The sequence below is a fragment of the Mustela putorius genome, unplaced genomic scaffold, assembly GCF_011764305.1.
Source record: "Mustela putorius furo isolate JIRA1106 unplaced genomic scaffold, ASM1176430v1.1 tig00000145_pilon_pilon_pilon, whole genome shotgun sequence".
Classification (NCBI taxonomy): domain Eukaryota; kingdom Metazoa; phylum Chordata; class Mammalia; order Carnivora; family Mustelidae; genus Mustela; species Mustela putorius.
This window is the reverse complement of record NW_025421294.1, coordinates 13,051,824-13,078,107: the sequence shown is the minus strand read 5'-3', so window position 1 is coordinate 13,078,107 and position 26,284 is coordinate 13,051,824. Positions and strand designations below refer to the sequence as shown.

At 42.0% G+C, this 26,284-nt stretch overlaps 1 long non-coding RNA gene across 1 annotated transcript; it reads right to left on the bottom strand.

The window, feature by feature from the left end:
* Positions 1 to 25,182, bottom strand: LOC101690327. Its single transcript, XR_198898.3, has 3 exons — positions 24,997 to 25,182; positions 1,908 to 2,031; positions 1 to 874 (listed from the first exon to the last, which is right to left on the bottom strand). It is a non-coding gene; the product is annotated as an uncharacterized LOC101690327 (long non-coding RNA).
* Positions 25,183 to 26,284: the final 1,102 nt, after the last annotated feature.

The following is a 26,284-nucleotide window of genomic DNA, read 5'->3' as shown; positions in this document are numbered from 1 at the left end:
TAAGGCCTCGGGATGGCTCAGGCAGGACCTCTAATGGTTTCTGTGCCAGTGGTGCCCATCATCCTTTTTTACCTCTTGTATTCCTTGGTCCTGCTTCCTATCCCTCCATAGCACAACAGGAAGGTCATAACCTCTCATCAGCACAGGGTCCTTCCATCTCTCCACCAAAATTATGTTCAGTAGTTCTCACTTTTCCCATCATCAGTTGTGAGGATGTGGAGATTTTTGTTACATTTGGCAATACTCACTAGGCTTTCTCTTCCTTTCACTGTTAAAACTCACTTGTTAGCTCTGCCTTGCTATGATTCTGAGACTGTTTCCTGTGTTACCACTCTTATTCAACTCACTCTTTTTGTTCCCCAGAACTACTGCTCATGAAGACTATGGGACTAGCATGCGTGGGCAGGTTCAGAAGGCCCTGCAAAATAGACATCATGAAGTCACCTACAGAGAGCTCCCTCTCTGCTAAGAGTTCCAGGAACCAACTCTGCTGTTTGCTTGTTCAGATGGGGCCTGTGCCCCCATCCCCTACCCAGGGCACCAGTAGTGGGGATTAGGAAGCATCCTCGTCCCCCATCCCTTCCCACATCATCACAAATGTTTCTTGACAAAAGCTACTGCAGCCTCATGGCTGCCAGCTCCGAAGGTCCTAGGAACCCCATTCTGAGGTTCCTTCTGGGCTCACTGTCCTCAATCCTCTTCCTCTTTCCATTTCCCAAGGACAACTACATTCATGCAATGAAAGCAATGTCTGTATTGTTGAAGCCATGGCTGTCTTCACACACAACACTGACCTTTCTCTTCTGGATCCTCTCACATGGGTCCTGAGTATTCTGCTCCTACCTTAGCAGCAAGACTCCTGTCTCAGTTCATCCTATAGGAGAGATACAGGCATCTCCTATTATTAGTTTTGCCCAGAAGTGTTTTGAACCTCTAAGAAAAAAATCCATTTCCTCTTGTATAAACAAAAATGCTATGCTTGACCACCCAGGAAAATCTTGACATTACCCTCCTAAGGAAATGAGACCCTGCTCCTATCAGGTGCTCCCTTAGAAGGCTTACTCACTGATGTAGACTCCCTCCAGCTATGAGAATTTGTCAACCTTTACTCTGTTTGCTTACGTTACAAGAATAGCAGACTTATATTGGTTCCCAAGTTAAGAAATTCTATGATAATATGAAACACCTTTTTTTTTTTCAAAGTATACATACATTTCCTCCTAGAAATGCTGATATACATCCATGGGAACTTTATCCATTTGAAAACCAATGCTACAAAATGTCAGGGGAACAAAGGGAAGGTGTGAAGGCCACGCAAAGAATAATTCTGTGGGACCCAGAGAAAAAAAGAAGAGAGTCCCTTCATGAAACTACCTTTTTGAATGATTTTCTGGCCAAACAGTGTTCTCAGAAATGGTTATATGTTCTGTCTCTACGTGTACACCATACACATTAGGTTAGAAATGGCACATCCTGGCATGTTATACAATATATTGCCCAAATGAAAATAGTTTTCACCCCAACTCCAGGAAAGTCCTCTTTTATAAATTTCTTGTTTCTCATGCAATGTGTTCAATATATGATGCTCTCCTATACCAGGTTCATCAATTTTGTCAACTGCCTTTAGTAGAGAAGCAATTCAAAGACCCCTCAATCCACACAGCCTGGCTAAAGGCATATGTATGAATTCAGAGCCCCCAGCTAGGAGCAAGGAAGGTCTATATGTGTGTATTTGGAGTATGGGATGTGGGACCTGGTGGGATCCCAGAGATCACAGGTTGTAGGGCTTTCTTTGAACATGATCATTTTTAAACTTTGCCTCTCCCTGAGCAATAATCAGGGCACAGACACAACATAATCCCTGTGATATGACAACTCCATAGACATATGGTTTAAGGGATCATTACCCAGGCTGGTCATCTCTGCATGATCTAATCTGCCTTGGTCCCATAAAGCATCAAGTGTATAGTTTAACACAGCTGCTGGACCTGCACTTCAGAAACACATTGCGGTGGGTAAGGTTGTGCTGACCTGAAAGAAAAGAGGAAAAAGAGATGGTATTAATGGCTCTCTTTTATGTCAACAGAATTTAATGAAAAAGAAACAGAGGGCTTAGTCATTTTTTAATGCCCCCCAAACCTTACCATGTATCCAGGATATTCTGGATTCTATTTAGTATTTGATTTGAGTTTTGTTTATGTTAGGAATAGACAAAGTAAAAGTTGAGTAAATCACATGCATTAAAATCCTGAAAACCTTTCCCAACCTAAAAACAGTCAGTAACTTTTAGCCTACATTTTACATGAGGAAAAATATATGTTTCAATGAACTGTCCCAAATTCTTGGACGAATCAGAGATAAGAAGCTCCCACCAGCAACTTTAGTGTCACTGGCCCAATTTAGCAGTTTGGGCCTTGGCAGCAGTCCCATTGACAGGACAGAGGACTCTTTGGGAAGACGGGCGATTTGAAATGAGAGTGTTATTTATAAATTATCTCCAGATGGTCCAGTTCCTACAATTCCTAAATTGCTCAGATTTTCAGAGTGGAAATTTTAATCATAGACATTTGAGGTTGATTTGGTCTAAACTGAGGATAATTTTGAGAACTCAAATGACAAAAAGAAGGCAAAAGAGTCTCTCCTGAGACTGCTCAGGAGACTTGCCCTTGCTTGCGGTATCTTAGTTAATCACCATTTGCATTCTTGCTCTACCGTTCACAAAGCCCTTTTCTCAGACTCTCTGAGAAGCCTTGCCCTTTACACCTGGGAGGAACTGCTGAAAATATCCTCTAGGGAAGAAACGAAATTGAATAGTTAATTTACTGTTAAAGCCCCCCCCCCCCCTCTCTAGCTCAGGATAGGTATTAGAATTCCAGTGCTATCTGTTTCTCTGAAGTACTTCGCCACATCCAGAGCTAGGTCTGATTTATACTTGGCCATCTCCATTGCTCCTCTCTCCCTACACCACTTTTCCTCCCCTTCCTCTTCTCATTCCTCCCTCTCTCAATCCCTTCTCCTTCTCTTCTCTTCCTTTCTCCTTTCTATCCTTCCATTGTTCTTTCCATTATTTCTTCTATTTATCCAATAATTTTTTATTAAACCCTTACTATGTGCCAGGCATGGGGTTAGGTGCTGATCAGAGGTCAAAACACACTTTCTTCAGATGCCAGAGGACAAAAAAATAGGACCTGTGTCTTCCCTCATGATAGAGCTCTGTAGAATCACATAAATTCCAGCACATGAGAGTCCATGTGTGCAAAAGGGAAAAACCTTACCATATCTACTTCTACCAATGATGAATTCAAGACTCTGAGAAAAGATGAATTGCCTGTGATTATAAAACTACAAATGAAGGGGAGGAGCTCTCTTAAGTGTCTAGACACACTGGCCATGATTATTTTGTGTATATTTTTGGTTTAGCTGAGGAAGAGAGAAGAAACAGAAGGATGGCCATGTGTTACCAGGCCTATTCAATGGACCACAGCTGAAGGAATGGCTTTGAATCATGGGCAATAGTGGGCTCAAAGCAGGCATTTAGACTTTAGAATAAGTGATCTAGTGGGTCATAAAGAAGGGATGTTCATTATTGCGCAGGTTTATTGACTTGTATAGATAAAATACCTAAAAACTGGACAAGAACAGTTTACTTAAAGAAAAAATGACTGAGATAGCAAGGAAATCATAGGAATATAGGTAATACAGCTATGTTATTCATTGGAAGGCTAACGGCTGGCATTATACATGCTTGTATAATTGGTTTACAAATTAATTCTCTAGGAAGAATAATACAGTGGCTATTCTAGCAATGATGATTGCCACAAATACATGAATGCAATAATGAAAAAAGTAGGACAAAGAGAGGTAGCCCAGGGGCTTTCAAACTCTAGCACACTTCAAAATTACCTAGAAGGCTTGTTAAGACAGGCATCAATACATAGGCTCACTCTTAGAGTTTCTGATTGAGTAGGTGTGTGGTGGGGCCTGAGAATTTGCATTTCCAGTAAGTTTTCAGGTGGAAATGGATGTTTCCCCTCCATCTGGGAGCACAGACTTAGAGACCTGCTTGGGGAAGAGCATGAAAGGGCATGGCATGGGCCAAGATGGGTGCAAGAGGCACAGGGCTGAACGTTGTGGGTATCCAGTGTCAGGGACTTTGAAAAAGGATGTGAACGAGGTCTTAGAGAACGATGAGAGCCAAGAAAAAGAAGAGAAGGGAAGAGAAGGGTGAGGAGGGAACAGGAAGGGAGGGAAGAGAAAAAAGAAAGAAAAAGAAAGAAAGAAAGAAAGAAAGAAAAGAAAAGAAGGAAAAATTTTCTAAAGCAAGAGAGAGACATTAAATGTTTTGATAAGAAGCATAGTGGATGTCACAACCTGTGTTTCAGAAAGATAGCTAGTGACAACATAGGTGAGGGGTTTGGGTCTCTGTGAAAACAGAAAAATTTGGGCAGAATCTGTGGATATTCTGCATAATTTCATGATACAGTAAAACAAGAGATAAATTAAGTGAAATGATACAAAATAAATGGAAATATTTTTTTAAACCCAGTATTATAATCTAATGATATAATGCTATTGGTTTATTATTAAAATGTATTTTTAATTTAAGCAATATATATATATATATATATATATATATACTTTTTATTAAGATTTTAGAAATTACAAATAAGGAGAGGAAAAAAATTAGTCATCCATATTCCCACTAACTCTACACAACCTCCAGTAATTTTTTTAACGATTTATTTCTTTTTAAGTTTATTTAGGGGCCCCTGGGTGGCTCAGTTGTTAAGCATCTGCCTTCAGCTCAGGTCATGATCTCAGGGTCCTGGGATCCGGCCCTGCGTCAGGCTCCCTGCTCAGCGGGAAGCCTGCTTTTCCTCTCCCACTCCCCTGCTGGTGTTCCTGCTCTCACTATCTCTCTCTCTGTCAAATAAATAAATAAATAGAATCTTTTAAAAAAAAAAAGAGAGAGAGAGAGAGAGTTTATTTATTTTTTTAGCCATCTCTACTTCCAATGTGGGGCTTGAACTCAAGACCCTAAAATCAAGAGTCACATGCTCTTCCAACAGAACAGGCCAGGCACCCCAACCAATAGTGATATTTTAGTGTATTATTTCTATTATCTCTTCATCTTTTTTTTATGCTCAAGAGTATTTTCCTGTGTTGTGACCACACTATAGATAAAAGTTTTTTCCTACCTTATTGTATACACATTATTTTCTTAAGTCATTGTAAGTTTCAATACAACAATAGCCAAACACATATGCTATATCAGATACTGCTGTTTACCTAATAGTCCTACTCCAGATTTTCCCTGCTGGCTGAATCCAGTAGTTTTTGGTCCACACCTCCCTTATTTCATGTAAGTAAATCTTCATTAATACAGAATAGTCAAGGTAGTTCTCTCTTACTGGTAACTGGCATGATGGCTGTCTTTCAGGCAGTGGCAATGTTTTTTACATTGACAAAGCTCTCCATGACTGAGGCAGTTTGAAAAGTGGACCCCAAAGCTATCAGGTCCTAACCCTTGGACCTGTAAATGTCACCTTATTTGGAAAATGGGTCTTTCCAGATGTGTTTAAGTTAAGGATCCCGCTGAATTATCTGGGTGGCCCTAATTGCCATCATCAGCATCCTTGTAAGAGAGAGAGCTTCCACAGCACACAAGCCAAAAATGGACTACCACAGAGAAGACAGTATGGTCCCGCACAAAGCGAATTTGAAAAGTTCCACTTTAGGAGCGCCTGGGTGGCTCAGAGGGTTAAAACCTCTGCCTTTGGCTTGGGTCATGATCTCAGTGTCCTGGGATCGAGCCCCACATTGGGCTCTCTGCTCAGCAGGGAGCCTGCTTGCCTTCCCCTCTCTCTGCCTGCCTCTCTGCCTACTTGTGATCTCTGTCTGTCAAATAAATAAATAAAATCTTAAAAAAGAAAAAAAGTTTCACATTAAAAGAGAGAAAGAGAGGCAAAAGGAGATTTCACATAGGTACACAAGGGAGAAGGTGATATGAAAATAGAGCGGAGACCGCTGAAGACGCAACTGAGGTAGCCACATGCCAAGGAATGTCAACAGCCACCGAATGGAAGAGACAAGGAATGGATTCCCCCCTAGAACCTCCAGAGAGAGCACAGCCCTATCAATGCCTTAATTTCAGCCTAGTGATACTGATTGTGGACTTGTGGACTCCAAAACTGTGACGGAATAAATTTCTATTGTTTTATATCACTGAGTTTGATGTCGTAAGAGCTTCAGACAACTAACACAGTGACCTACTCCAAATCCTTCTTGAAATGTTATGTCCCAGTTCTGGTCAATAAGACATGGTCTATGAAATGGAAGGCTCTTCTTGGAAAGATTTTCTTGCTCTTAGAAAAAAAGATGGGGGGAGGCACCTGGGTGGCTCAGTGGGTTAAGCCGCTGCCTTTGGCTCAGGTCATGATCTCAGGGTCCTGAGATCGAGTCCCACATCAGGCTCTCTGCTCAGCGGGGAGCCTGCTTCCTCCTCTCTCTCTCTGCCTCTCTGCCTACTTGTGATCTCTCTCTGTCAAATAAATAAATAAAATCTTAAAAAAAAAAGAAAAAGTCTAATTTTTCTACTGGATGTTGTTCCCTCCACTTATAACATTAGAACTGTGGCAGCCATCTTTTGACTATGAAGCAGGTCAGCCTGAGAATAAGCCAATGAGCCAAAGGTGGGAGAGTAGAAAGAGAAAAAAAATCTTGGGCCTTTGATAACATCATCAAACTGCTTTACTTAACCAGCCCTGGGGACTTTCCTATGATGAGGTTTCTTCTTACTCAAGATAATGTGTATTTTAAGCTATCTTTAGTTGGGCTTTTCCTTACGTTCAGCTGAAAGCAAGATACCAGATGCATGAATGAAACGGATTACACCATAATTAAGAAAATCGCAAACAGTGGGCCTGAAAACTACTTCCTGGCTTCATAAATAAAGTTTATTGGAACACAGTCTCACTCATAGACTGCTATCGTCTTCTGCACTATAATAATAAAACTGAGCAGTTGTGATGGAGATCAAATGGCCCACAATCTTAAAATTATGCTATCAGGCCCTATAAAGAAAGTTTGCAAACTCTTGCCATTCTTGAATGCATCCATCCCTTTATTGTTACATACAGTTTTTCCAGTTTCTCTGAAAACTATCTTCTTTACATAAAGTTTGTAAAATTGACCATATTCCTGCATATACACCAAATACTATACAGAGAAAAAGGGTTCAAAAAGAAAATAAGTAACAGCACTCATGGAAACAATTTACAATCATCTCCCACCTCATCTGTGATCTTACCAGCGCTGGCCAAGTTATGATCCACACCTGACACTGCCTTTTCAACATATAAATAAGTACAGGTGAGGGGCACCTGGGTGGCTCGGTGGGTTAAGCCTCTGCCTTCGGCTCAGGTCATGATCTCAGGGTCCTAGGATCGAGCCCCACATCAGGCTCTCTGCTCAGCAGGGAGCCTGCTTCCCTTTCTCTCTCTCTCTGCCTGCCTCTCCATCTACTTGTGATCTCTCTCTGTCAAATAAATAAATAAAATCTTTAGAAAAAAAATAAGTACAGGTGATTACAACAACTAATTCAAAACTGCAGCCTAATCTAGAAGAAAAGCACGGGGGAAAAAGTTTCCTTTCCCTTTTTTTAAGTTTAAATCAGCCAAACTAAACTTCCTCCAGGGCTGAATGGTGTTGGTGGGATGTACATCACCGTGAATGTTATTACTGCTGAGAGAGAAAGGACCAAGCAGTCTCCAGTAGGCCAGCCTGAAGCTTCCCGAGCCCCAGAGAAAGCTACTGTTCAGTGACTAAGGCAGGACTCAAAGCTTGTCATGTAAATGGAGCCAATTGTATATTTTAATTGATGTTTTGACTCCTTGCCACATTTGTTCCCTCTCTAAGAAGAAAAAGATCACTTCTTTTTAGCAAGTTCCCCACAATGCACTGCACTCTGAAGGCACCTTCCTTTAAATGATCTTTGTGGCAGACAGTCCTGCAGTTCAATCTGTGGCTGCACGCAAGCAGGTTGCAGGAGGGAGTCACTGACCAAATAACCTTTTGAACTTTGTAGGAAGGTCAAGCTGGAGCTGCCCCAGCCAAACATTTCTACTTGCTTCCTTAGAAGCTGCTCAGGAGGCTCTCTTTGGGTGCAGGGAAAGCAAAATGTATGCATCTTCTAAGTTCTTCTGGGGTCTTGCAGGATACCCCCTAGAGCAAAACGCAAATAAATGGGCAAGGTGCATAATCTGAATAATCTTTGAGGATGAGCCAAGCCTTGTCCTTTTGTCAGGAGGAATCATCTAGAACAAGTCTGGTATCCTGGAGAGGGTCCAGAGTAAACAGCCCCTGAAGGCAATGCTCTATAAATGCCCAAGATCTGGCTGTGCTCTAACATACACACAACACTCACTCACTGGCTCACTCACTCACTCACACAATGCAATGTGCAGCAAAAACACCACCACCAAATCCTCAGGAAAACAACCAGAAAACCGTTGGCTGCAGCCTGCCAGACTCAGAGAAAGGACAATCAGAGGCAGAAAGTTTCAAGTCCATGAATATTCAACAAGAATCAATGGAAGTACTTTTGGAAAGCTCCCGATTGGCACTTCCAGCCTATTCCGCAGTTACCTTCTTTCCAAAACATCTGATAGGGAAGCTTCTACTTCCTTTCCCAAAGAATGCTGGATGTGTGCTACATTTTCCATATCAACCATGCAAAACAATGACCACCCCTCACTCCTGGCCCCATTTTTTAACTAAGATACTAAATCTGTGACTGAGGAAGCATGAATTTTATTGAAGGTTTTTAGCTCTTTTAAGATTTAAAATAATAATGATAGTAAAATAAGTAGATAAAAACTTTTATGTAAGAAGTTGGATACAAGCACTTAAAACTTGAGCATGTTGCCTTTTAGAACTTCAAAAGGTTTGATACATGTAGTCTGCTCGCACACACAGATTTCAGTATAGAGCCCTATCCAATGAGCAGGGATAGGGGTTCTTTATTTGGTAGCAATGGATGCTCAGTGAATAAACAACTTAGGAAGGTTGCACTGTTTCCTTTTAGCCAGGTTTATGATCATTATTAAAATCATCTATGCTTCTAAATAAACATAAAAACAGAGAAATTTAAAATTTTTTTTCTCGTAATTAAAAACCAGAACAGAACAGAACAAACTCTGAACCGAGGAAAAGGGCGTGTTGAGCCTGAAAGGGCAGGTTTTACTGGCAGGCAGATGTACACAACTAGCTGGGGCATCAGAAAAGCTACCTGGCTCTCTCAGTCTCATATGATCATCTGTAAAACAGGCACAACAATATCTATGTTGCAGGATTGTTATGAGAATCCAGAGACAAAATATTCAAAGTATTCAAAGCCTCTGGAATACGGTGGAACCATAATAAATGGTCACTATTCACATTTGGAATATTTTCTTTCAAGGGGGCATTACGGTATCAGTTATTTGGATTTTACATGTAATTAAAAATATTTTTTATATACAATGGTCTGTCACATTTGCAGACATATACTCTTTATACCCAAACACTTTACAGACATACACTGCAGAATAGAAAGTGCATATACCCTCTTCCACTTTAACAATTCCCACTGTCAAACATACATGTGGTTTCCCATCTCCACTCCTACAAATAGCGCTGTGATTAAAATCTTCATGTTAAAGTTTCATCTGCATTGAATTCTTGGGATCAATTTCCAGAAGTAGAATTACTAAGTCAACGGCCAATGATCCTTGGGTCCTAGTTGCTTTCTAAAAGGGTTATAGCAATGCTCACAAGCAAAAAGCAGTTGAGAAGAGGGTCTGCACTCTAACTACTCTCTGCTTTCATCACCCTGGGAATCTGTGAAAATGTGATCACAAAGAGAACAACTTCTGGTTTTGACTTCTATTTCCTTGATTACTAGTGCAGTTGCAGTTTTCCAAATATTTCTTAAGTTGATTTGCAAATTGTTCTTTTCCTTTCTCATGTTTAAAGCCTTAATGTTTTTCCTTAATGTATGATTTTCCTTAATGTATGATTTCCTTACTTACATGAAAAATGTTAACCTTGCTGAGTGCACCTCAACAAAACAGGCAGGGAAAAACAAGGCAGAAATGACCGTAAGAGAAAGACAGTATCACAGGTCAATAACAAACCTCCTGTGTTCTCAGTAGAACTGGGTCTCATGATTTCTTCAACTCTCTGAAGCTGTACAGCATCCAGAAAGTAAGAAAACAAGAAGACAAACAAGTCACTAAATGTTTTGAATACTAAATGTGACTCTTCAATCTTTTACACACCAAATATTTATTGAGCAACTATTCCATGTAAAGCTTTGTTCTAAGCGCCAGGGATACTACAATGAAGAAAAGAGACAGGGTCTCCACTTTCTTGAAACTTATTTATTGAATGTTTCCTAAATGTCAAGAGTATTTCCAGAGGACTTCTCCTCTCTGGCATCAAGAACTCTATGTGGTAAATATAATTATTTCTGTTTTTCAAATAAGAACACTAAATCTCAGATAGGTTGGTTTATTTGAAAACACCAGCAGCAGACAGCAAGTAGTTCAGTGTTAGAGGAAGGCTGTGAACCCAGGCACACAGGATCTAAAGCCCACGTGGTTTTCACATTCCTAATAAAAAAGATAAAACCCGAAGTACAGGCAGTCCTTGCACTGTTATGCAGTATTGTAAAAATGACATGCAGACTGAAACTGTGCAAAATGATCTTAAGAAACACTGGAGAAAATTATAATTGGTCCATGACCTTTAGAAATTTTTGTCAAAATATTAAAAACACTCTCACTGTCAGTTATAAATGTATAGGGAAATGAAAAAATAGTAAAACAAATATTTAGCACACTGTAATTTAATTAATTGGAAATATTGAGAATTAAAGTATTTTTATTTCTTATAAAAATTTATCTAGGGTAATTAGAGTAGTGCCTGCCTTCTTGTCATATAACTTACAACACAGAGCAAGTACTTTTTCCATGCCTTGGTAAATTGTTGGTCTCCTTTCTAAATTTGGGTCAGCTTCACCATGTTGTGCTTTGCACTTTTAATGCTGTGAAATATCTATGTGCCTCTTTGATATGATTATTTTTTGCTGGCATCATGTCCTCTTGGACATCTTCATTGTTTTATAATTTTCTTCATTTATGGTGGTAAGGTCACGTCTACTAAGTTCCTTTGGCTGCCTATCTTGAATCTTTAAAATGGCTCCAAGGTTAACCTTCCCAGACTCACTTATATTTCCTAAAATCCATTTACATTCAATTTGAATTTTACTTCCTACCTTAACACTTTTCCTTTCTTTTTTCTTTTCCATTTTTGTTAGCCAATTCATTTCACTGATTATCTTGTAAATTGTCACACGGGTTATCACTGAAGACAAGAAGGCAACACAAAAATACAGTTTGCTGTCTGTGGGTAAATTGAGTAACAGATGCACAATGACCAAGCACCAGCTGAGTTTGAAAGAAGTGACATAATTGGTAAATAACTAATCATAACGCACATATTTAAGAAGTGATTTGTATACTGACCAATTAGCAGCTAAGTTCATAATCTTTGTCACTACTCACAGTTGATATGCCACGGTAACTGAAATTTTAACTGTGTTGTTGGAGGGGGCTGCTTTTATTTTACTAAAGTAACTGAACTGTAGTGACTGAAATGCACGTATACTGAATCCTACAAAATGAGGATTATCTGTGTTGTCTTTGGGACTCTTGGAACTGGGTCTTACATAAATGTAGGTGAAATGATAGCATATTTTTAAAAAGGCAACATTAATTTTATCTCTCCAGGTTGTCCTGGTCCCAACAACATATGTAAAATAATAGGGTGTGGCCACAGAGAGCACTATTGTTTCATCATTCAGTTGAAAACCCAGCCCACATACCTTCTCTCCTCACTCCAGTGGGATTGCTTTTCTAGGATAATTCCATCTAGTTCACAAAGCAAAGTGAAGATATTTCCTGTCTTCATGAAAAACACTTCCATCCTCTCCGTGCCCCAGGGAGGAAATGGAAAGAGAATGCTTATCCATCACAACAGGATGTAGAGCTGTGTACCTGGGTCTACCCCCCATGTCTCAGATTTAATGAGCAATCATAACCCAGGCATGGATCTAAGCAATATGCCATATGTGCAGATCCCAAGAGAAATGAGAACAAGCCTGAAGGAAGTTAGGCAGGACAGCCAGCCCCAAAGATATTAAATATTCTTTGCCACAACATTCCATTTCCTTTGTAGCCTGGTTTTCATGAGATTCTATATATGTCAGTGTAAGGCAAGGGGAAGACCGTGGTTGAAGGACAGAGGAGTCTGCCTGTGTCTCAATCTGGTGCAGACGTAATTGTTAAAGTAAGAAGAGGGATATCAGGAGATGGAGGTGCATGAAAAGGATCAGAGTTCAACCTAAGACCATTGTAATTGGACAGAAGTATATATAGTAAAGGGCAAGTATCTTAGTTGGGGTTTCCTAAAGGCTTATCCTGAAGAGTAGTTAATTCGAGTGGTAATGTCAGGAAGATCAGGAGAGTGGGAAAATAACCAATGGAAAGCAAGGAAGCAATACAGAATATGCCAATGAGCAGGTCGCTAGTGTGAGGAGTCAGGTCTCAATTGTCCTGGGATTTCTGTGAGGTGATAGGAAAATACCTCAGAGTTGTTGCACCCAAGGAATGAGAAAGCTGTTGAGGACCATTCAACCTCCTTGCTATCTTCCAACTTCTAAGCATGTAGGGTCTGCCTTGCTTGCAGCAGAGTATACCCTAAGAGACCAAAGAAAGCCTGGAGATAGACAGTCACAAATTTGCACAGTATAAAACCATCATACAGTATAAAATTATCTGGAGTTTACAAAGTGGTAAGTATGAACATGGGTAAGGCATCAACAGTGTCTGCTATTGGTTATAATTATGGTCTAGGTGTTGTTCTAAGCACTGTGCATGTATTAACTCATTTATACATGTAAGCCGATAGCAAGACAAGGTAGGTACTATTATCATCTTTTTATAGATTAGGCACAGAGAGGTTAAGTAACTGCCCAAGCTCAGTGGCTAGCAAGTGGCAGAGGAAAAATTATAAACCATGCAGTAAGCCTCCATGTAACTGCTATACCATACTACCAATACCCACTGCAATGCATGCTTGACCTTCTCTACTCCCTTTGTTTTTCTACAAACTGTCTTAGATGCTTAAGATTTACTGTACGGCTATGGAACAACTTCATTTTTAAACAAGATAACAGAAGAACATTTAGGGGAACAAGACACTTTATCCCCAACATCATAAAGTACCAGCCAACTCTGGACAGGATACCTGAGCTTCCAGGTAAGAAAGAAACTCTCTTCTCTTATTTAAGCCACTGTGTTTAGGAATCTTGTCATTACAATGGCCCAAATCCATATCCTAATTAACACAGAGAATAATGCTGGAGCTTTAGTTACAGCTCCCAGACACCAAACACAAAAGAAGATATGTGGAACCAGCCCTGCCACAACACTAGGAGCTTATATAGGAGGTGCTGAGTTAGCATCTGTATACCTGCTTTCCCGCCCCGGTTGTGCATGTTTCTTCTCTTGCTTTGAGTAAAGAAAGGCTCAGCCTCTTCTAGAATTTCCTTTCCTTGTACGGGTAGCTGGTACAAGAGACAACATGATTGAGTCTTCTTTGGCTCCTCCACAAGTCACTGCTTGATTTTGAGTCTGACTTACCAAACCAGTCCTGAGGTCTCAGCGCCCAGAACTGTCAGCAAACCTCCTACTCCCTGTTTTTGTTGGCTTGTGTCACTGTGACACGCTGGAGGTGTCGACTAAAGCTGTTTACTGACTTAATTTAAAAACACCTCAAGGTGTTCTTAAAATTCTGCTTTGAGCAGCAATATGGAACGAGGCAAGAAAATAATGGCGATAAAGAGAATATAACAAAATTGTGTTGAAATCACATGGAAGAGCATGAAGAAACTTCTGAAAAAGTGATGTTATTTAAAACCACTCTCTCTCTCACAAGCACATGTATGTGTATACATATTCAAACACACACATATATGAATATGTACACACATATATAACTTCAGGAGATCTTACCAATTTTATGGAGCTCAACCATCCTTACCACATACCATGTCTCAGGCTATGTGCAACTCCATAGCATATTCCTCTAGGTTAAGTAAACAACTAAAAAACAAACTAAAAATATTACTTTGATATGCTTGAAAAATAGTAGCATCTAAAATCCGATTCCTGTTGCAAGAGCCACTGCATAAGCATCCCTGCTGACTTCTGTAGGGTCAAGGACCATCTGAGAGTGAGATATGGGCAGAACCAGACCATACAAAGTAGAGGCTAAAAACCTGCTGACGGAGAATCATGAGCTGTCCAGGTTAGAAAACCATCTGTCCAATCTCCAGGAAACAGGCTCAAAGAGAAGATCACACCCTAGCCAGCAGCAAAGTCAGGGCCCAGCTCTCTTCTCTTCAACATTCCACAATACTTTCTGGTCTCCCTGTTCTATACCTGTACTTTATGATGGAACACTGCAACGCCACGTGAGAGGGAAAGTCCTGAGACACAATCCCTTTCTCTCCACCACCCTCATATTGCCTTATCATGCTGCCTTGCCACCTGCCTTACCCACCTCTGACCCATAGGGCCTGGCCACCTGTCTTGGTCCTTGCAGGTTGGGATCAGTAAGAAAGGGAAGTTAGGGGCACCTGCGTGGCTCAGTGGGTTAAGCCTCTGCCTTCGGCTCAGGTCATGATCTCAGAGTCCTGGGATCGAGCCCCGCATCAGGCTCTCTGCTCAGTGGGGAGCCTGCTTCTCCCTCTCTCTCTGCCTGCCTCTCTGCCTGCTTGTGATCTCTCTCTGTCAAATAAATAAATAAAATATTAAAAAAAAAAAAAAAGAAGAAGGGGAAGTTAAAAGGGAAGTCAGGAGAGGAGTGGGGCATGCTCTTTGCAAGTGGGGAGGCACAAGTAACAATGACAGGAGTGGTCCTGCAGCCCAAGAGCAACATCCAGGTGTCCATGTCTCTGCCTCCCTCCATGTGCTGACACACAGACTCTTTGTCTCGGATTGAAGCTTTCAGCACTAAAACCTACTGTGTCTGTCATCTTTTCCCCACAAGTTGAAGGAACACTTGTGGGGAAGAAAGAAGTGTTCTTAAGAATCACCTGAATGGAGGCTTATGACCCAAGCTTTCTGGGTTTTGTTCTTTCTCTGGAGTTACTCTGTAGGAGAGGAGCTTGCTGGAACCAAGGCACTGACATTCTCCTTCTCCTAGGTAGGCACAAATTATCTTATCAGAGTAACCCACAAAATGCCAATATTGATGGGACAGTTCTTTCTTTCTACTTGGAAAAGAAAGGACTTGTCCCTGATAGGCTAGAAAGGGAGAAGGCAGGAGAGTGGACAATCCAAGGCACATGTTAATAACAGTATTGGCATCCAACCCTCACCCCAGCAGCATTTCTCAATGTAACATTTAATCATTGCTTTAAAAGTTACTACAAGGGTGCCTGGGTGGCTCAGTGGGTTAAAGCCTCTGCCTTTGGCTCGGGTCATGATCCCAGGGTCCATGGGATCGAGCTCCGCATCAGGCTGTCTGCTCTGCAGGGAGCCTGCTTCCTCTTCTCTCTCTCTCTGCCTGCCTCTCTGCCTACTTGTGATCTCTGTCTGTCAAATAAATAAATAAAATCTTTATAAAAAAAAAAGTTACTACAATTCCACAAAACATTTAGGAAAATATGATCATGATTATCTTTCAGTAGTGGTTCTAGCTTACAATTTTAAAATACAATCACATGGAAGTAGGCCCTGCAAAAGACCAAAAATGGAGAAAACTAACATGTTGCACATTAGCACTGGTCTATATCTACTTTTGATTAATCTAAATATGTTTTAAAGCACTTTTCAGGGGGAACAAAAGATGTGTAATGTTTATACTACCACACCCCTAAATCTGATTCTCAGCTCTGGGTCACTAGGTTGATTTATATTACTCAACTCGGGCATACTTGGAAAATAAAACTAAAGGACTGACAAATTTGGAAGATATAAAATGGATCCTTGTATGTGTGCAAGTCTAAATTTTGCTCAATAACTATAAAAAGGGGAAAATTAAAGAAAGAATCCTAACACTCCTATGTGCTAGGTACTATTATTAGTCCCATTTTATCAACTGGGCTGTCCAGCCTGGTTTGGTACTGCCTTGAGGCCACTGAGGTACTTACATGGCAGAGGCAAGAGGAGACCCAAGAAAGTCTGACTCTGGACTGTATGCTCCTAACCCATATGTTATATTGTCTCTCAATGCTTAGAATATTCTTAAATGTAGCATTTTTGAGATGTGTTTATTCATATATATTTAGTGATGGTGTGTCTATGATAAGCATTTCACACTAGTTGCTAAGGATACAAATAGTTGAAAATGACCAGGTTCCTCTTCTTTGGAGTTTACATTCTAAAGGCTTAGAATTAGGCTTTCATAAAACAAAGAATAATTGTAGAAATAAAATTAATGTAAGTTGTGATAAAGGCTATGAAAAAAAATTAAGACCCTAAGATATTAAATAATGGAAAGGACTCTCTTTACATAAGTTCTCCACGGAAAGCTTGGCCAGGGATTACAAGACCAGTAGTTTATTTTGGGAAGTGACCCCGGAGAAGTGAAGTGAGGGCTAGGGAAAGGAAAAGAAGGAAGGAAGAAAAGATGAAACTAGGGTAGAGGTTCAAGTCGGTCACTTCTGTGGTCCATGGGGTTGATCTTCCTGGGACACTAAGGAACTGTGTAGAATGCTCCTCGAAACTGTCTACCCAAATGACAAAAGGAAGAAGCATTGGCCCATTAGCTTCTATTGGTCCTGGGTTGTCCATTCCTATCCACTCCTAGGCTTTACGTGTGAAGGTCCTACTGCAGCATCAGAAAAACGCTGAAGTCTCTGGAACCCTGGAGCCGAAACTGAGAGAAGCCAAGTGCAGCTGAAGCTATCAGGTGACACCTGAACAAGGCTGTTGCTACCACAATGGCTGGAATAAGAAGAGGTGGGCTGAGAGGGTCTGAGATAGGCACGAAGATGATCTGATTAGGTGGGTGGGTCAGAGTAGGCCACTGTGGAGAAGGATTCAAAGCTGAGATCAAGGAACTGAGAACTAAGAATAGCAAGATCTGGAAGGAGAGCGTTTCTAGGCACAGGAAACAGCATGTTAAAAGACCTTGAGAAAGAGCTTGCATCTTTCAGGAACCAAAAAATCAGGGTAGGTGTGGTAAGGAAGGGAGTGAGGCACCCAAGATGTTATAGAAAAAGGACAGAGGCCAGATCATGCAGAACCTTGGAGGGCATGATCAGGATTATATTCTAAGTGAATATGAACTCATTAGAGGGTCATAAAAATGTACCCTCCTAATCTCCAAGAACCACAGGTATGAAGCTGAGAAGTCATGCTACTCTGAGAAGGATAAACTGGTTGACAGTACCACTGTCCAAAGATCCATACTGGGGCCCAAAGTGAAGACTTTCTTCCAAGTTTGGGCCTGGGTGATGGTTTGTCTTGGGCTGTACTGCCAGGCTCAACAGGCATTCATCATCATTTTAGAAAAAAGTCTCCAGTGTCCAAGACCTGGAAGAACAAAAATTCTGAAAGGAACTCTGGGGTGCCTGAGTGGCTGGGTCAGTTAAGCAACTGACTCTTGATTTTGGCTCAGGTCATGATCTCAATGTCATGGGATCGAGCTCCCTGTGGGGCTCTATACTCAGCAGGGAGTCTGTTGGAGATTCTCTTTCCTCTCCCTCTACCCTTCCCCGACTCTAAAATAAATACATTTTTAAAAAGGGAAGGCAAGGCAAGGCAAGGCAAGGCAAAGGAAGAAGGAACTCTGCACTGGGAGCTCCTCTCTCTCCTTGAGGTGCATTTTCATCCTCCCCTGAGAAGTCTTTCTGATCTCTGCTGCAACTGCTGTGCTAGGCCCAAAGGAAAACATTAACGTTCTGATCCAAGCCTCAACAAAACCCCTTTCTCTTGATGTATTTGTTGAACAGGAATTGCTTGTCTGTTTATTTAAACATATTTGCCACATGATTAATGAGTAACATGAAACGCTTACACCTGGGAATCATTAAACCTGTCATTTCCATTTCCCTTTTTCTGTCTGACCTTTCCTCAGCTTACATGTACAGCACTGTATATCCTATCCTGTCTCTGTAATACCTTTTATGGTTGTGTTACTCAGAGTAGTCTAGATGTTAACAAGAGTAAAATTTCAGCAGCTTAATCAAGAGGTTTACTCTCATTGCTGTCACAGTCCCATGCAAGATTGCAGTGAAGTTCCATGCAGTCATTTAGGGATCTAGGCTCATTCCTTCTTAACAGTTCCACCTTCCTCTGAGTCTTTGGAATCATCTCCATTTGGCCAGCAAAGAAGCAAAGAGAGCTTCTGGAAAAGGTGCCTGGTCTTCGGTAAGGCATGCTGACTCTGATGAGAACTAGTCTCCTCCCAGCCCTGTTTTGCCCTGATGCACAGGGAGTAAGAACCACCACGAGTGGGAAATTCAAGAAGAGAGGACCTTGGATACCACTGGGTACCAGCAGCCTCCACCACAGTGATGAAAGAAAACGAAGCACCTTCTAACTTCTATGAAAAATATGGAAATTGTATGGTGCTGTATTATGTAATAAAGGGCAGGGACAAGGGCATATGCTTAACTTCCTAAAATACACAGAGCAACAATACAGAGTCCTCAAGTACATTTAGGTATCTTTTTTTCTCTCCATGACCCTATAGTTGTGAAACTTCTGAGCCTGCAAAGTTTCTTTGTTGTTTTGTTTTATTTTGTATTTTTTTAACTTTTTTTTTTAGTTGTGGTAAACTGTATATAACATAAAATGTACCATCTTAACCATTAATTGTACATCTCAGTAAGTGTTAAGTACAGTCACATTGTTGTGCTACTAACTTCAAAAATTCTTTCCATAACTTCAGAGTAATAAATTAACATTCAAGAAAACTAAGAAGATCTATGTTTGTGATTCCCCACATGGAAGCTGTAAACATTTCTTAAGTTCTGTGACAGTACTGTTATTTTAATTTTAAGATCAATTTATAGTATACACTCATAATTAAAGAGTATTGCTTATTCTTTTGTTTGTTTTTTAATTGTGATAAAATATATGACTCTAGAACCAGCCTCAAGGAGGGCCAAAGGATCTGCATAAAGTGGAGAGGATATACAGAGCACCATCATTGATCAATGTCTGATACACCATTTGAATACATTCTTCCATGACTTTCTATAGTTCCTGCTTCATAAATGATAAACTATTTGAACTGAAAGGGATCTTAACTCATCTAGTTTCTGCAAAGACCACCGTAGGTTTCTCTCATACTGCTTTGAATTCAAGTCTGTATATAATCCTTTACTGGGCTGCACCAGACTGTGGGGACGATGGAAGTACCCCACACTGCAGTCATCCGAACTTTCTTGCTGTTTGTCCCATGTTTCAACTCACCTCCAAGTGCCACCCAACAGCGAGTCAAGCAGTTCCTCAGGAAGGCTCCCCATACTCCTCCTCTAGACCTCCTTTAGGAGGGCTCTTCTGGCACCCCTCACTACCACTGCCTCTATTGCTGCTACCTGGTCCTATGGACAATGCTAAGATCCATGTCCTGGGAGCCATCATCTAGGATATGCTTCACAGGCTGTGACTCTTTCTAATGGACAGGCTGTTCTTCCCTGGGATCAAACCCTGACCATGACCTGGGCATACCTGCAGAGTAGGATTCCCTTCCATATTTCCTAGAAGCTAGAGAGTCATCTTCCCATAGGACTAATCTCTACTCTATATGGTGACCCTGGAGAACAGTCACTGACTTGACCTCTTTTTCCCTCCTTCACCCCCAGCAAGCCCCGAGTACTGAGCACAAACCTTACCCTTGTTGGCTATCTTCCTCCAAAGCAAAGAAGCTCAGGGAGAGGGTTCCCTGGGCTTCCAGCCCCATCAGTCCTTCATGCAGCCTCTGACATGTCTGAGTACGAGGTTCATGTGCTTTTTGGTCTTTCCTGGACATCATAAGCTCTCTGAGGACAGATGAGCTGGTATCTTCTGTGTGCAAGGCACAAAGAGCACCACAGCTATTAACTTCCTGACAATGAATGAGTAAAGGAACAAAGATACATACTACAGTGCCTTGGTGACCTAACCATTCCCACGCAGGTGGTAGAGAGGTGTCATATTGTCTCTAAAACAACTGTTTTGATACATATGGGTTTTTATTTATACAACTTACTATGCTTCTTATCTCTCCAAATCTGACATTTTCCACTTGACTACTAGAGGTTAATATTCACCCGCATCATAGGATGAAAAATATGATCAGATTCTACCACAATGATTATTTATGATTTCTACTCAAATAATAAAAATATTCCTTTTGAAAAAGTCCTACCAAGATTGCTCCTGCCATTTGCTGTGGCCCAAACAACAGTGAAGAGCCTGGTAATCAGACACCTGAGTTCTTCACAATGTAGCAATGAATGATTCTTTTCTTTCTCTGTTCGCTGGTCTTTTCTAGTCTTGCCTTCCATTTCACAGCTTTGTTAAACATCCAGGTCAAGGTCAGAGCAAGGAACTATTCCAGGGTGGGAGGAACTGAATTTGGCTTACATAGGGCCTCTCCCCATTGAAAACACTTAGCACCCAGCCAAGGAGTCTGTCTCTAGATTCCAGCAGAGAAGAAAAACAAAAACAAAAAACAAAAAAACAAGAGAACCTCCCTCAAGAAAATATCAGTTTTGCTTTGTTTTGCTCCAGGCTAATCCTGTTTCGTGTTACAAGGCTGCAGTTCCTTGCAAAGAGGAAAGTACAAAACCTGAACTCTAGTTCTTGCCCTCACTCCAATGCTCCTTGACCTTATCCTGGCCACTTCATCAGTGTTGCCCTACCCCCTGCCCCATCCTGGCTCCAAACTGCCACCCTCCAGCATTCTCTCCTTACTGTAGTGTTGTGTGTAAGTGTGTGACACTAGGGGAAATTTTCTAAAACTTCAAACCCAAGTGGTCTTCATTACAAGAAGCCACGAGTACCAGAGAGCTAAAAGGGGTTTCTGGGAATGAGCCTCAAAAGTCTGGCTTCCGTACTTGTGACATTAAAAGTCTAAAACTGACCTAACATGACCACTAAGGAGTGGGGACATGGGAGTATACAAGAACTCAGCCTTTACCTTGAAGGCATGAAAGTATCCACAAAATCTCCTACAGGAAGCCATGGGAAACCAGTCTGTGCCCAGTCCCCACCGTAGGGATTTACTCTGGTTTCATGGGAGCCATTTGCAGCACCGGCATCCATAACTTGTTGAAGCAAATAAGCCTGATCCTACTAGTGAGGGGAGGGGGAAAAAATCCCTTTTGGAGATGCCGCTTACAGCATATACTGTGAAAAGAAAAGCCATCCTGAGAAATAGTAGAGTCCATTTTTCTAATACTTTGTTCAGACCATGATTACACGTGGTGCTGCAGCCATGACTCTTGGGGCAGCACAGGCTTCCTTGAGAAGGCACACGCTGGAGGAGAACAGCTGAATCAAATAGTGACTTTACCTCTTAGGCCCTGTGTGACATTGAACACCCATATCATATTCTGGGCTCAGAAGCTTCTATACAATGGAGTTCCTACATGGACCTAATTGATCATATTTTGAGACAAAAGAGAAAAAACCTACGTAATGTTTTTAGCTCTGTGTCTGAACACCAACCACTTTATGAATGTTACCTATTAACAATAATAATTATAATAATAGGGCTCATGAAGAACAATGTCATAGCCAGGGAACTCATAAAAAATGACCAAAAGAACTAATCCTATTAACTCCTTTTGGCCCTAAAGCATCCTAATAGATAACCTCTATCTTAGCACCTATAACATGTCATTGTACTCTTTGTTTACTTGTTTATATCCCCGCTATTCTGAATCTCCTCTCTTTCATCACTTTACCACAATCTCTAGTACATCCTAAAGAATCTTTGTTGAGTGAATAGAAAATCAAGTCATAAATTAATGAATGAAACAGTAAACAAAAGAAAGAACACTCTTTAGAAGGAAAAAATTGTCTTATTAAGCCAAAGCAATTGTTTCTTACACAAATTATTTCCAGAAAAATAGCATTTTGCTCATTTATTATGAACTGTTTTACTTTTTCCCTCCTCTGTCTGTCAGGATCACCAAGTCCCAGATTCAGAGTAATTTGCCAAGAGTTATTTAAGTGCTAAATACACGAAAGATTTTTGATGGGATGAGTTCATTATCAACCCAGTTGTGGCCTGCAGATGTGGAAGCTAGGAATTTCGAAGTGGATAAACGGAAAGAGAGGTGGTAACTGCACAAATGAACATCTTACTACAGAACTATCTGGGTCTTTGAGGAGTGAACAACCTCAGCTTTCTAAAGGACTAGGAGCTAGCAGAGTGAAGCAATTCTTGCCCGGATGCTTGCTCTCATTCCGGCAGTGGGCTATTGCAGCTCACCGCAGATGTGATGCCAGGGAACCCAGTTCAGTTTGTAGAATGCTGTCTGATCCATCAGAATAACTGCCCACAGATATATCAAAAAGTACGAGAATCAGTTTCAGCAGTTTATCAACTAAGGCCAGGCCACTATGTCAAATTGAAACTTAGGAACTTATTGAAATCATTATTCAAGCTTATTCAAATGAATCTGAGCTCCTATTAATAGGACTAGCTATATAATTTGCAAATCCAAGTACAAAATGAAAATGCAGAATCCTCTCCAAAACGTATTAATCGTCTCAGGATGGTAACAGCAGACCAGTAACCTAAGCATGGGCAATGGCCCAGGTCAGAGGCTCTAAAACCAGCCTTGCTGCTAATGACAACTTCCTACGTCAAGCACCAGCTACATACAACTCCTCCACAGTAGGCCAGCTGCTGCAGCAGAATAATACAAAACTGACACCATTAAAACCGCAATGTCATCCCTCTCCACACTGCCTCACAGCCTCCATCAGATGGCCAGTTTCCACTAGTGGTTTCCCTTGCAAGTCTTTAGTGTTCACAAAGAATTAAATGGTATCAAGCGTGCCCCCTCCCCACCCTCAATTCCTCACCCCAACCCCGCGCGCGCGCACGTGCGCGCGCATACACACACACACACACACACACACACTCTGCATCTTTAGTCCTACAGAAATACCTCCCTAATATTTGCAGTTGGTGCTGAATGATGTGCCTGAGTTGGGGTGTCAAGTAGAAACATCACACATCAAAGCCAAAGAAGCTAAATTCAAGGTTGCAAGCCAAAATCCCACGGAAACACTGTCAGGAGACACGCCCCCGAAGTCTCTGCCTCACAGCAAGCTGCACAAGGAAACTGCTCTCTGAATATTCCCTTCAAAACTCGGGGCGGGGGGGGAGGGGCATAAATCCTGAAATGGCTGTAATTGCAGAGTGAAAAGAGAAGCTGAGATAACAGGCAGCAGGGGCGGAATTTCATTCTTGATGGTGGATAATTTGATAAGAAACCTGGATTCTGAGCGGCCGCACAATGGCCTATTTATCCGGCTCTCACGCACCACCCGCAGCCCGGGCTGGGAATCACGGGGGTGGCAGCCGTCCCCGGAAAACGGCGGCGCTCCGGCACAAGAAAGCCAGCTGATAAACTGATCTGCAGACAACGCTTCTTCCTTCCTGGGAAACAGCTACAAAAGCAGCCAGCTGACCTCGGTCGAAAGCTGTTCCTCGGCCGAGGAGAAAGAGAGGGGAGGGAGGAGGGAGAGCGGCGGGGTAGGGGTGGGAGGAGGCAGGGAATCGCCTACCCCACCCCCGCATCCCCGGCTTCCCAGCTTCCTTTGGCAAAAGCATCACAGGGCGTGATTCCGGCAGAGCCCACGCTAGCATCGCTCGGGCTCCGAGTCTCTCCAAGACGGCCAGGCGGCGGAAAGGCGTCCGCGTCCCCACCCCCACCCCCTGTCCGGCCCCTCCGCGGGTCGGCGGCGGCAGATAGGCCCTTCCGGCCCAGGCTGGGAACGAGTTTGGTGGGGGGAAAGGGAACCAATTGGCAAGGCCCTCCCCGCCAGTCCCCTGGGGTGGCTCCTCCCTACAGCCTGTGGTCAAAAGCAAAAAGAAACACAGACATTTGTGTCACCCTATTAAGCACACAGGGCTTTGAATGGTGCACCAGGCGCTAAAGGTTCTCATCCTCCCCTTGGCAGGGCGGCCGGGTAAATACTATAAAAAGCAGGCAGAAAGTTCCTAAAATTTCCCCCTAAACTTCCCTGGAGACAAAGAACCTTAATAGTTAATTTCTTTCCTTTTCCTCTCTCTTTCTTCTTCTTCTTTTTTTTCTTTTTCATGTGATAACATCTTATTTTCATTTTTTAAAAAAGACAATTAAAAACATGGGCAGGAGGTCAGCTGGAGGATTTTGAGATGCTCCAGTCACTCCCCAGGAAGTTCTGTTTTGGGGAGAGTTGACCCAGCAGCTGGTCCCTGCTGCTCTAAGATGTGTGCTTTCACTTTTTCACTCCCCAAACGATTTGGTTTGGAGTCTTGAAAGCCCTGGAAAGAACTGCCTACAGAGGGAAAGTTCTGGAAAGGGCAGTCCCCCAGAGAACAGAAACCCAGGGGAAGAGGAACTAGCTCTGTGAACTTGGGGACCTCTGCCTGTTGTCTTGGGATGGGGGGTCTTCAGGCCTCCAGACCTCCAGGCTGCAAATGGAGTGGTCAGCTGGGAGCCAGGATGCCCTCAATCTGCTTTCCAAATTGTGCATGACTCCCAAAGGTGACTAAAGGCATGGAAGGGGTCAGATCTTTAGTTGTTTGTATGGCCTGCAGCAGGAGGCACTATTTATCATCAGTTCATCAAAGCACTACTCCAGAGGGCTCCAAGGAGCTCACATCTCTTTCCTCCAAGGAGGATCCTGGACCCCACATTCCATCTCCTAAACTTCTCTTACTTACTCAGTATACTGCCATCAACAGCATTGTCAGCCTTCTGGGCTTGAGTTCTGGAAGGAATTTCCTCCAATTTAGTGCATGCAGGGACATGCTTTGGAAAGCAGGATAAAGTATTCCACACCTAAGGCCACGAGGTCTCCGAGTTGACTCTTCGATAAACATCCCTTATTTCCAAGGGACAGAGTTGTCTCTTCACCTAGAGGAACAAAGAAGTTGCAATAAAGACCCCTGATGTTCTTGGGTGTTTGGGAGACCTAACTTCATTAGCCCTACTAAGTAAGGCTTTCATGACCTACCAGGAACCAACTTCTAGTGAGCCTGAAGGTCCTGGGACTCTTCAAACCCCCCACATGATTTCCCACATCTTGAGGTTTGGTAGAGTTCACAACAGAGAAAGATGTGAGGGGAGCAAACAGTGGTCACCTTTCTGGGAAATGAACTTCTTTGGGGTTTTGATATCCATCTATCCACTGTGGGGAATTGTTTGCTATAATGCTTCCAGAAAATGAGAAGTACTTCTTTCCTAAGAATACAGTGAGAATCCTGTTTGAGATCCAGTTATTCATATTATAAGTTTGGACAATATAGAAAAGAATATGAACTGTGGTGATTATTTTCAGATAAAAGACTACACATTTGCAGGTCATAAATTTTACGATTCATGGTATCCATATCTTTGCAAAGACATCTGGGTAAAGTTAAACCATTCCCTGGACATTGTTTAATAAGCTCAGCTCTCAGAGGAACCTGTTGAGAAAGGCTGTTCTTTGCCTCCCAGATTCTATCTTTGAATGTGGCCATCCTTACACCCCCTATGGGACAATCCCTAAGAAGAATGAACTCTAAGAATTCTAAACCCATTCATAGCCGATGCCTCATCTAGTATCCTTGTCTCTGCCTTTGTTAAGACTGTAGACCTGACTCCTGACTCCCAATAGCTCTGCCTCCTGGTCCCACTCTGACCTCAACCCTCAGATCTAATGGCAGACATGCAGTTTCTCTGGCCTTGACTCTCCAAAGTCTCCCTCAAGTCTGGTCCTTTTCAGTAGCTCCCATGTTATATCCACTGGCCTCTCTGGCAGGTGCTCCTGGGAGGCCTGACATACTCCTACCCCCCAAGAAGAGGGTTCTGAAACATGCTGCCCTTCAAGTTGCTTATAATACAACATCAGACAGCTAAAACCTAAGTGACTTTAAGATTGGGGTCAGTTACTACCATGAATAAATGCACAAGAATACCACAGTTCTCTTACAAGAAAGTGATTAAGATCTAAAACCATCTACATATAGT